This window comes from Bos indicus, chromosome 15, assembly GCF_029378745.1.
Source record: "Bos indicus isolate NIAB-ARS_2022 breed Sahiwal x Tharparkar chromosome 15, NIAB-ARS_B.indTharparkar_mat_pri_1.0, whole genome shotgun sequence".
NCBI classification, from domain to species: domain Eukaryota; kingdom Metazoa; phylum Chordata; class Mammalia; order Artiodactyla; family Bovidae; genus Bos; species Bos indicus.
In genome coordinates, this window is record NC_091774.1 from 31,147,816 (window position 1) to 31,160,238 (window position 12,423).

General features: G+C 46.2%; 1 long non-coding RNA gene across 1 annotated transcript; it reads left to right on the forward strand.

The window, feature by feature from the left end:
• Positions 1-2,085: 2,085 nt before the first annotated feature.
• On the forward strand, positions 2,086-6,061 carry LOC139187132 (uncharacterized). Its single transcript, XR_011570771.1, has 3 exons — positions 2,086-2,183; positions 5,001-5,084; positions 5,792-6,061. It is a non-coding gene; the product is annotated as an uncharacterized lncRNA (long non-coding RNA).
• Positions 6,062-12,423: the final 6,362 nt, after the last annotated feature.

Sequence of the window (12,423 nt, forward strand, 5' to 3'; positions counted from 1 at the left end):
GCATTTATAGTGAGTGCTCCCGAAATGTTCGCTGGTACATTTCTAGATTCCATTTCTTATACCACTGCTGACTCCCGTCTCAGTCTCCTTATGCTTATTATAGGTAGGACGATCCTTTTGGATGAAACCATTTAGTTTCCCCAGTATCCCCAAACCTCTCATCCCAGGGACCCAAGGGCCTATCAAGGTACTAATTAGCAAAGCCTCAGGACAGGCCCAGGCGGGGAGGGAGCCTTATTGACGTTAATTGGTACTATCAGATCTTTGCCCAGTCAGGATGGAGCAGCGCAGGCTGTGACAGTGTCTCTGCCCTTGGGGTTCACAATCTGTCCAAGACTGCACCGCCCCCGGTGGCTGTGGTGGGTGGCTGGGTAGGCAGCTCCTCCCCTCTCTCCCCTTCACAGGGCCCAGCATGTGAGAAGGGCAGGGGTGAAGCAGGGATAGAACTACCATCTACCATACCGTCTCCTACGAAAGGGTAGGGACCAGGGTCTCAGACCAGCCAACACTCCAAGTGCAACCATGATGTCTACCCTGTGAGAGACGCCAGCCTCTGCCAATGGCTCCCAGCTAATTTAATGAACCCAGGGAGCTTGTTTGAAGTCCAGAGTCCCAGGCAATGCCCACTATGGTTGAGGTCCCGGCACCTGTATTTTTAATTTTCTTTCTTTTTTTTTATTGGCTGCACCTTGAGGCCAGAACTTCCCAGACCAGGGATGGAACCTGTGCCCCTTGCTGTGGAAGCACAGAGTTTTAACCCCTGAACCACCAGGGAAGTCCCGGGGACCTATATTTTCAACAAGCATCCAGGGGATTCTAATAAGGCTGGTCTGCAGGACCTCATTTTAGAGAAGACTGGTCTGATGTTCGTGTGTCCAATATTACTTAGTGCAAAGTCAGGTGCACAGTACTCAACAACAATAAATGCTGATTGATGAAAAAAATGAATGAATGAGCAAGTGGGCAGAATAGAGACTGAATATCTGTAGGGTCTAAATCAAAGATCCACCTTCCTCTAGGAATTCCCTTCCTTGGGGAAACTTAAGCCCTTCCTCCCTGGCTCACTCTCTTTTGTGGTTGGGACCAGATTTCTTCTGCTGAAATTGCAAGTGGCTGTCTAAGTGCTAAGGAAAGTTCTAGGCCACGCAGAAGAAACCCCACAGAGTCCCTTTCTCCACTTCATATCTAACCAGAGAGGTCAGGGATCCCTGAGGTTTCTATTTCCAGAAAAACTGCAAGTGCACACAAAGGTTTGCCTCTCGTTTCCAGAGTTCTGGGCCCTGAAGCTATCCGTGATTAAGGATCCTTGATGAAGTGTCCTTTGATCTGTGAGTCATCTTAACTGCGGGAAGCTGGGCAAAGGTGAAGGGAGGACCCAGAGGAGTGTCTGGGCAGAGGGAGAGGCAGCCAGGGCTCCATGGGCACCCCCCAACCTAGGAGAAGAGGGGCCTGGAAGCCGAGGTTAGGCCTGGATTTCTTTGCTCCCTTCTCCGTCTCTCTAGAAGAGTGAGGGGAACAGGGGACAGGGCTGGGGGTCTGATAGACATAGGGCAAGAAGCACTGATCTGACCAAGGAGTACCACCGGGAAGGCAGTGAGGGAAGGAGAAGAAAAGAAGTTTTTCCTTCTTTTTTTTTTTTAAATCTTTTTCCCTTCCCAATTTTTTCTTTTCTCTTTTCTGTCACCACCATGCATTTGGAGCTGATGCGATGAGTCTGTGAATACACTCACTATACCATTTTCCTTTTTTGACCATACTACAAGGCATGCAGGATCCTCTTTCCTCAACCAGGGATTGAACCTGTGCCCCCTGCATTGGAGCCTGGGAAGTCCCAAGAAGCTTTCCTAAACTCCATTTGCTGCAGGCATCAAGCTAATTGTGCATCTCATCACATTTAGTCCTCGGTATAACCCGCCTGCAGGAATTCACATCTGCTTTTCACAAAGGGCACAGAGCCTCACTGGGTGGGGGAGGGGTGTCACCCACTCAGCTTCTCACAGCCAGTAAAAGGCAGAGCCAAGATTTCAAAACCGGGATCCTCCCTAAACTATGAGACTGGGACGGGTTCAAACTGCAAACTCAAGGGACAGTTTTTACTCTATCCTCCTCGGGCACCACGACAGCTCTTTCTCCGCTTCCCTTCTGTTATTTGCAGGGAATGAGAGGGAGGTTCCAAGTGAACGGTGAGAATCGGATGCCTTTCCCTCTGCCTTCACCCTGAGGGCCCTGACCCCCACCCCCACCCAGGCAAGGTCTAGCATTTGAAAGCTGGCTTGGTTTGATTTGTTCAAGGGCATCAGGGCAACCACACACACGGGGGGGGGGGGGGGGGGGGGGGGGGGGGGGGGGGGATCTTTCAGATCCCTGATTTCCAGGAGGAAGCAAAAAGTTACAAACAAAATGGAGAGCTAGTCCCTGTGTAGATGAGACAGACGCTGGGGCATTTAGGTAGAACTTGAAGCCCAAGGCCTTGGAGCTGGACTTGGCTTCCAGGTGGAGCCCCACTCCTTTCTGGTGTGACTTTGGGCAAGTACTTTGACTTCTCTGAGCATCCATTTCCTCACCTATTAAATTAGTAATAACACCTGCCTCCCAGAAATACCCTAAGAATTAAGTAAGAAAATGAACCCAAAGTTCCCAGGCTCACAGTAAGCACTCCATGGATAGTCACAGGACTTTTCACTTCATTTTTTAATAAGTGGGGTATTTGGGGGAAGTAATTTGAAATTCCAAAGAGGAGGCATTTAAAATGAGAAATAATTTGTAAAAGCTAGGAGATGATTAAATCATCTCCTTTTCTCATCTGTAAAATGGAAATCATAATAGTACTTACCTCAAAGGGTTGTTCAGGATTTAATGAAAATTCATGAAAAGTCTTTGACATTCTCCGGCAGAATATTAGCATGTATCAATGATTCCTATTACTGATCAGACTCTCCTGATTTGCACAGGGGTGCTATACGCAGGTCAGAGAAGTTGTCCACACTGAGGAAAAGGTAGAACGCTTAAATTCAAGTCAAGGAGATTTGTGTTATAAATTCGAAAGAAGTTTCTAGTTGAAAGCTGGCTAAGATCCCCTTAAGACAATATGGGATCCTCTCCCCTCACAGACATTTATAGAGAGATGGAACACTGTTTCAGAGGCTGCTAGACATGGCCCTGGCTGGAGGTGTGAATTAAAGTTTATGTCCAGGGAGTCAATCTTTGCAAAAAGCTCTGTTATTATTCATATTATATTGATGCATCTTAGAATCATATTCATGTCTTCTTGTAAATCTTTTCTATAAGATCATATAGGAGAAAATGATAACAAATGAATAATGAGAGTGAGCTATCAACTATTTAGACACAGTATGTTCCATAACTACTAAGAATGACATGAACTGCATTAATATATGGAAATATATGTATGAAATAATGTTGAGAAAAGCAGAACAGGAAACACAGAGCTTGGTCTGAGAACTTAATTGAAGACCTAAAACTCAGAAGATAACTTGAAATAAATATTGATCAAATTTTATTTTCTCTCAAATGGCCTAAAACGACGATATGTGTATATGTGTATATGCTCATTCACTCAGTTGACTCTTTGCAACCCTATGGACTGTAGCCTGTCAGGCTCCTCTGTCCATGGAATTTTCCAGGCTAGAATACTGTTTGTTTCGATGCTGTTAAGCATCATGAGCTGCTTGTAAATTTTGGAGACTAATCCCTTTTAGGTCACATCATTTGCAAATATTTTCTCCCAACCTGTGGATTGTCTTTTTGATTTGTTTATTGTTGCCTTTGCTATGCAAAAACTTTTGAGTTTAAGTAGGTCCCATTAGGGGCTTCCCTGGTGGCTCAGCTGGTAAATAATCCTCCTGCAATGAGGGAGACCTGGGTTCAGTCCCTGGGTGGGGAAGATCCCCTGGAGGAGGGCATGGCAACCTACTCCAGTATTCTTGCCTGGAAAATCCCCATGGGACAGAGGAGCCTAATGGGCTACAGTCTATGGGGTTGCAAAGAGTCAGACAAGACTGAGTAACCAAGCACAGCACAACACAGGTCCCCTTAAATGGGGAAAAAGTGAAAATAGTGGCATATTTTATTTTCTTGGGCTCCAAAATCCCTGCAGACAGTGACTGCTGCCATGAAATTAAAAGGCACTTGCTCTTTGGAAGAAAAGCTAAGATAAACTTAGCGTATGAAAAAGCAGACATCACTTTGCCTACAAAAGTCCATCAGTTCCGTACAGTCAAAGCTATGGTTTCTCCAGTAGTTATGCACAGGTCGGAGAGTTGAACCATAAAGAAGACTGAGCACTGAAGAATTGATGCTTTTGAACGGTGATGCTGGAGAAGACTCGAGAGTCCCTTGGGTAGCAAAGAGATCAAACCCATCAATTGTAAAGGAAATCAGTCCTGAATATTCATCGGAAGGGCTGATGCTGAAGCGGAAGCTCAAATACGTTGGGCCCCTGATGGGAAGAGCGACTTATTAGAAAAGATCCTGATGTTGGGAAAGATTGAGGGCAGGAGGAGAAGGGGGCGACAGAGGAAGAGATGGTTGGATGGCATCACTGATTCAATGGACATGAGTTTAAGCAAAACTTTGGGAGATAGTTTAGGACAAGGAAGCCTGGCATGCCGCAGTCCATGGGGTTGCAAAGAGTCGGACAGGACTCAGAGACGAAAGAGCAACAACAATTTGCAAATATTTTCTCCCAATCTGTGGATTGTCTTTTTGCATTGCTTATTGTTTCCTTTGTTGTGCAAAAACTTTTGAGTTTAAGTAGGTCCCATTTGTTAATTTTTGGATTTATGTCCATTACTCTGGGAAATGACTCGAAAAAGATATCGCTGTGATTTATGTCAGAGTGTTCTTTGCCTGTGTTTTCTCCTGGAGTTTTATAGTGTCCAGTCTCACATTTAGGTCTTTTAATCCATTTCAAGTTTATTTCTGTGTATGTTGTTAAAGAATGGTCTAATTTCTTTTTTTTTTAACATGTATCTCTCCAGTTTTCCCAACACCATTTGTTGAAAAGACTGTCTTTCCAACGTTGTATAGTCTTGCCTCCTTCATCACAGATGGATGGACCACAGGTGCATGGGTTTATTTCTGAGTTTTCTATCCCGTTCCATTGGTCTATATTTCTATTTTTGTGCCCTTGAAAAAATGAAATAATGCCATTTGCAGCAACACGGATGGACCTAGAGATTGTCATACTGAAGTCAGTAAGTCAGAGAAGAAGAAATATCGGATGACATCCCTTATACGTGAGATCTAAAAAGACAGGATACAAATGAACAGACTTAGGGAACTTACAGTTGCCAAGGGGAAGGGGATAATAAGGGAGTTTGGGATGGACATGTGCACACTGCTAAATTTAAAACGGATAACCAACAAGGGCATACTGTCTGGCACAGGGAACTCTGCTCAATGTTATGTGGCAGCCTGGATGGGAGGGGTATTGAGGAGAGAATGGATACATGTACATGTATGGCTGAGTCTCTTCATTCTTTACCTGAAAACTATCACAACACTGTTAATTAGCTATACCCAAATGGACACGGCTGAAGTGACTTAGCAGCAGTAGCAGCAGCAAATACAAACTTAAAAGTTTAAAAAAAAATCGTGACAGTGATGGTGGTTCTGAGATCCCCAGTCTGGGGGAGGAGGAGGTTCTTCTTCTATTAGATAAGGAAGAGATGTGACTCCCTCCCCCCACATTCTGCCCCCAACTAGGACCTGACTCTCCCTTTCTCTGATCTAATAGAAGCCAGATACTATTTTTCTATTTGAAAAACAGATGCTAAAGGCCCTGAGCAGTACCTGTGATGGGAAAGCTGACGGCTGTGTTCAGTTATGGCCCCTGTCCACGCCCAACATGCTCATATTCACTCAGCTCCCTGACGAGAAAGAAGCAGGTCTTCTCATCCGAAGCCTTAATAGGTACGTTCATTTTGTGAGAGCAGTAAAAAGCCTGGCTAAAATATCTGTTTGTTTTTTTTTTCTTTTTAGTAATAAATTTCCTCAGGGTTTTGCATAAAGAAAAGGATATTTACTCCTGAAAAATGTAGTAAACATGAAGCATACCGCGTTGCTGGGGCCCCTGACTTTCCTGCAGGCTTTTTGCCTAAGGTCTCTGCTGGAACTGAGCAGGTGGCTCTGCAGGGCAGGGGCAAGACCCCTCTTCTCCAAGGTCTCCAAGCCTGCCCCACGGTGATGGAATTACTGAGGCTTGAAGGGACCAGATGCTCTCCAGGACACACATCTATTTCTTTCTCCGTCTGTGCTATATTCATCTTTTGTGGTTTTCCAGCCGTAGGGAGCCACACTAGCCTCTGCAAATGACCTGTGGGCTTCCATTTTGATGAAGTGGCCCAGCCTGTTTCCCCTGGAGACCCTGTTTTCTGTGGACCAAACAGCCAGTGAGATTCTTAAGGGCAGACTATGCCTAAGATGCTCACCCGCAAAGCACAGTGCCAGGTACACAGGGCTACAGAAAACCTCATTATTGAAACCCTCTGTGTACCGGGTGCTATGCTGGTGAATACAAAGATGAGCCCCCTACCCCCAGCCATGAAAGGAAAGCCCTATGTGGTGTCACAGAGGAGGCTAAAGACGGCTTCTAACCTGAGCAAAGCCACTAATAGCGGGGCCGGCTTCCCAGGTGGCTCAGTGGTAAAGAATCTGCCTGCCAATGCAGGAGACACAAGAGACTTGGGTTTGATCCATGGGTGAGGAAGATCCCCTAGACTAGGAAATGGCAACCCACTTTAGTATTCTTGCCTGGAAAATGCCATGGACAGAGGAGCCTGGCATTCTATAGATCATGGGGTCGAACAGAGTTAGACACAGCTGAACACTCATGCCTTAGCCCTTATTTATTTATTTTTTGGGGGCATGGGGAGCCTTGCCTCATGGCATATGTGATCTAGTTCCCTGACTAGGAACTGAAACCATGTCCCCTGTAGTAGCAGCATGGAGCCCTAACCACCAGACTTCACTTCCATTCTTTTATACCTTCTGGTTCAAGCACAAAGGCTATGGAATCATTAAAACAAAAGGCAGAAGGTGAAAAGTACCTGTAGAGCTACCAAAAAGTAACCTAAGGGCCTCTTCCCCAGGCTTCCCAATCTGAACCCATGGTGACGCCCAATGGCCCGAGCCAAATGTCCTTGACCCCTCCCTCTCCCTCACCCTCAAGTCCAAAGAAACGTCAAATCCTATATCCAAATTCTACTTCCAACATGCAGCTGAAGTCCAACACCCCTCTCACCTGCTGCTGCCACCGTGCTCCAAGCCATCATGATCTCTCCTCTGGACCTCTTCCACAGTGATCTCTTCAAAATAGAAGTCTGATCATGCCATTCCCTTATAAGATAGCTTTCAGTGACTGCCCCCTTGTACTTAGGAAGAGAAAACAAAACAATACTCACATCCTACCATTGCCTGCAAGGGCCCGCATTATTTCCAGCAGCTCTCCTCCCCTCAGCTCACCTCAGGCACTTGGCAAAATTTCTGGGAAGTCCACCAGGCTCAGGCTGGTTCATATGTTATTTCCTTTGCCTAGAACATTATCTTTTCATATCAAGCCTGATTCATCTTTTTAAATCAACCTAGACATTGCGGGTCTAGGCTAGAGTTTCCTCCAATTCTTCACACTACCAGTTACAATGATAATCTTTAAAATATTTTTTTTTATTTATTTTTGGCTATGCTGGGTCTTCTTTGCTGTGTGGGCTTTTCTCTAGTTGTGGCAAGTGGGAGGCTACTCTCCAGTTGCAGTATGCGGGCTTCTCATGGCTGTGGCTCCTCTGGTTGCAGAGCATGGGCTCTAGGGTGCATGAGCTTCGGTGGTTGTGGCTCCTGGCCTCTAGAGCACAAGTTCAATCGTTGTGGCACATGGGCTTAGTCGCTTTGTGGCATGTGGGATCCTCCTGGATCAGGGATCGAACCCAAGTCTCCTGCCTTGGCAGACGGGTTCTTTACCACTGAGCCATCAGGGAAGCACTACAATTATCATTTAAGTATTTGTTTCTTGGAATTCCCTGGCTGTCCAGTGATTAGGACTCGGTACTCTTACTGATGAAGGCCCCAGCTCAATCCCTGGTTGGGGAACTAAGATCCTACAAGCTGCTCACAGTGCAGCATATATCTACACACATACATGCTGCTGCTGCTGCTAAGTTGCTTCAGTCGTGTCCGACTCTGTGCGACCCCATAGACGGCAGCCCACCAGGCTCCCCCCTCCCTGGGATTCTCCTGGCAAGAACACTGGAGTGGATTGCCATTTCCTTCTCCAATGCATGAAAGTGAAATTGAAAGTGAAGTCGCTCAGTCATGTCCGACCCTCAGCGACCCCATGGACTGCAGCCTTCCATGCTCCTCCATCCATGGGATTTTCCAGGCAAGAGTACTGGAGTGGGGTGCCATTGCTTCTGCACTTCTTTTTTTTAATGCTCACTTCTCTTGCAGCTGTAGGTTCCATCTCAGGATAAGGAAATGCTGCATCTACATCACTGCTTTGACGGCAGCATCTAGCAGAGTCTCTGACTAGATGACTAACTGGTGAATGAATGGATAGATGGATGATGAACGGGTGGACAGATGGACAGATGTGTGTTGGATGTATGGATGCATGAACATCCAGTTAGGAGAGCAGGAACAGCCTCCTGAAAGAACTATCATGGAGAAGAAGAGGATTATGTTTGGGAACTTCAAGAGTCTGAGTCTGAAATCAATGAGCTGAGATGTACCTTCTCTTGCAATTCTGATCATGGAGGCTTCCTTTACCTTCCTAAAAGTCATCAATTCAGTCCAATTCCATCTAAACTTCCCCTCAGCCCAGTTTTCTGCCGGGGAAGAATGGCTTCTCACCCAGCGGTCCCAGTCTCTCTCTCCTTTCTGCTCTCTACCCTGGCCCGCTGCTTCTCCAATTCACTTTCCCACCACGCCCTTGGATTTATGTAACTGAGTAATTGTAATTTGCACTTGTGCTTGGGCAGGGAAGTGACGAGAGCTTTGCAGTGGCCTTGAGGGGCAGAAATCTCCCTCGCCCCATCTCTACACACCCTTCTCAGGCTCAAAGCGCCAGTGGCCAACTCCATCCACACAGGCCCAGCACCAAGCCAGTCACAGAAAGAAATTAAAAGAAAAATCCTTCCATTACTGCAAAGTCAAGCTCCCTATGGCATTCTCCCCATCTCCAGGCAGAGATCACTGGTTCAGTCTTTCAGCCTTCTACAGGGCTCTGTCAGCACCTGTTCCCTTGGTCACAGACTGGGAGCTGATGTGGCGTGTCTCTTCCTGCCAAATCGAGGCACACTAAGACCAAACAGCAAAGGGGAGGTGCTTGCCCGGGTTGGGCTGCCCACTTCCCAGTTTCAGTGGTCTTCATAGCTGAAACTGGAAGACCTAAAGAGAATAAACAGAAAAGGTATTCTGGAAGGAGTTGCATGTACGTGTGTGTAGAGGGTGGGCCAGGGGAAGGGGGAAGCCTGTGCAGGTCAATCAGAGACTTAATAGTTGATATAAGAGGAGTGAATAAACAGTTTAAAATATTGGGTCAGCTGAAAAGTTGGTTGGGTTTTCTGTAAAATCTTATGGAAAACCTAATGGCCAACCTAATGATAACAGCCACCATTTCTTGGGCCTCTGAAAGTGAGTGTTGGTCATTCAGTCACATCGGACTCTTTGCCACCCCATGGACTGTAGCCCACTGGGCTCCTCTGTCTGTGGAATTCTCCAGGCAAGAATACTGGAGTGGATAGCCATTCTCTTCTCCAGGGAATCTTCCCAACCCTGGAATCAAACCCAGGTCTCCCACGTTGCAGGTGGATTCTTTACCATCTGAGCCAGCAGGGAAGCCATCTTGGGCCTCTACTACCTGTCAAACATGATGTGAAGTGTTTTGTACATAATGTTCCATTTAATTTTCAAAATGACCTAGCGATGGAAGCACTTAGGCACCCGTTTTATAAGTGAAGAAAAAAGCTCACTGAGTCACAATGCTCCTGAGTGGTTAAGCTCTAGGGCTGAGATGCTGATGTCTTGCTTTGAACTACAACTTATAACTGCTTTCCTAGGGCTAGAGATTATGAAGGAAACTGGTTTATAGTGTGGCAGAGGACTCAAGATTAGACGTAAAGAACATTCTGACAATGAGAGCTCTTGGTTATAGTCAGAGTAATTGGGCTCATTAGAGCTCTTCCTCTAAGGGCCTTTACATTTAGATGAATGGAGGCTTCTATGCCTGGCTGGTTTAAGGGAAGCAGTCTCTGTTCCCAGCATGGGACTGGCTTGTTTGAACTGACAGCCTCACTGGGGTACAAGATTGCCACACACAGAACCGTTAGATGAGAGGAGAAGATAGCACAGGATGTGTGCCTGAATGCGGCTGGAAGAAAGCAAGGGCTACAGGCAGGCAGATGCTATTGTGGTTAAAAGCAAGGACTTTGTGGTCAGGCGGCCTCATGTTTGAGTCCCTTCTGGTTCCCCTACTTGTGTGACCCTGGGCATGTTACTTAACCTCTGGACGCCTCGGTTTCCTAGTCAGTAAAAAGAGGCTAAGAATAGAACACACTTTGGAGTGTTGCCATGAAAATTAAATAAGATGATACATGTAAAGTGCTTGGCACAGAACTTGGACACAATAAGAACATAATGAATGGTAGCTGCTATAATCACTGTTATTGTTGGAGTTCAGAGTAGGGAGAGAATAGAGCAGAGCTATAGGTCAGTAGCCTGGGAAACTTCCTGGCAAACTTCAGCTTTTTGTCCTAGTCTTGAAGAGTTGGTCAGATAAAATCCAAAGAAAGGCGATGGACAGAAGTAGGGCTTGCAAAATGGAGTGAGACTTCAAATTCTCTATCTTAAAAGAAAAATCTAGTGTGATCTGTGGTTGAATTCAAGGACACTGATTATGCAGAAGAGGTGGCAGAAAGAGATGAGGTTTCTATAATTCGAATAGTGACATAGATTCTTTCGAATTGTGGTGCTGGAAAAGACTCTTGAGAGCCCCTTGGACAGCAAGGAGATCAAACCAGTCAACCCTAAAGGAAATCAACCCTAAATATTCATTGGAAGGACTAACGCTGAAGCTGAAGCTCCAATAATTTGGCCACCTGATTCAAAGAGCCAATTCATTGGAAGAGACCCTGATGCTGGGAAAGATTGAGGGCAAAAGGAGAAGGGGGTGGCAGAGGTTAGGTAGCACCACCGACTCAATGGATATGAGTTTGAGCAAATTCCAGGAGATAGTGAAGGACAGAGGAGCCTGGCGTGCTGCAGTTCATGGGGTCGCAAAGAGTTGGACACAACTTAGTGACTGAACAAAAACAGCAAAAGACAGTCTTAAAAACCTAGAAAAGAAACCAGACACACAGGGCTTCTTTGCTTACTTCTTCCGGGATCTCACTGGGGTGAAGAGGAAGGGGCCTGGGAATATGGCTGGGGGCAGAGCCTGATGATGGATGGGGGACAGGACCTGAAACAGGAAGTTAGGAAATGTGGGTGAGGCCCTAATGACTCATGTGAGAAGACCTAATTCTAAGGCTGGATTGAGATGAGTGTCCTGTCAGGCAGGAGGCCAGTTTTGAGACCCTGGGCATCCCTCCAGCCCTGCCAGCTCAGGGTGGGAGGCCCTCGGGGGGCATTCTGTGCTACTCCACTGTTCTCTTGACAGCCCGCCTTATCTCTCTAATGGGAAGATAAACTCCTTAGGGACCAGGATGTTTCCTCAGGAAAGATGCTGTTTGTTTTAGATCCACTAAGCTTAACCCTCTGTCAGGTTGTCAGCTATCAACCCCTGATATCAAGCATCACTGGGCGTTTGTTAAAAATGCAGATTTTCAGTTCTTTTTCTTAAGAAGTCAGGTTGACTAGATTTAGGGATCTAGGTATCTGTGTTTTTAATAGGCACCTAGGTGATTCTTTTGATAAAACAAATTAGGAAAACATCGAATTAGATAATCCTCTGAATCCCTTTCAGTCTTAAATTTATGCCGCAGAGTGTAGTAAGAAGTCCAGTTCAGATGCTCAGTCGTGTCTGACTCTTTGCGACCCCACGAACTGCAGCATGCCAGGTTTCCCTGTCCATCACCAACTCCCAGAGCTTGCTCAAACTCGTGTCCATCAAGTAGGTGATGCCATCCAACCAACTCAACCTCTATCGTCCCCTTCTCCTCTTGCCTTCAATCTTTCCCAGCATCAGGGTCTTTTTCAATGAGTCAGTTCTTCGCATCAGGTGGCCAAAGTAAACTGGAGTTTCGGCTTCAGCATCAGTCCTTCCAATGAATATTCAGGACTGATTTCCTTTAGGATGGACTGGTTGGATCTCCTTGCAGTCCAAGGGACTCTCAAGAGTCTCCTCCAGCATCACAGTTCAAAAGCATCAATTCTTCAGTGCTCAGCTTTCTTTATGGTCCAACTCTCACA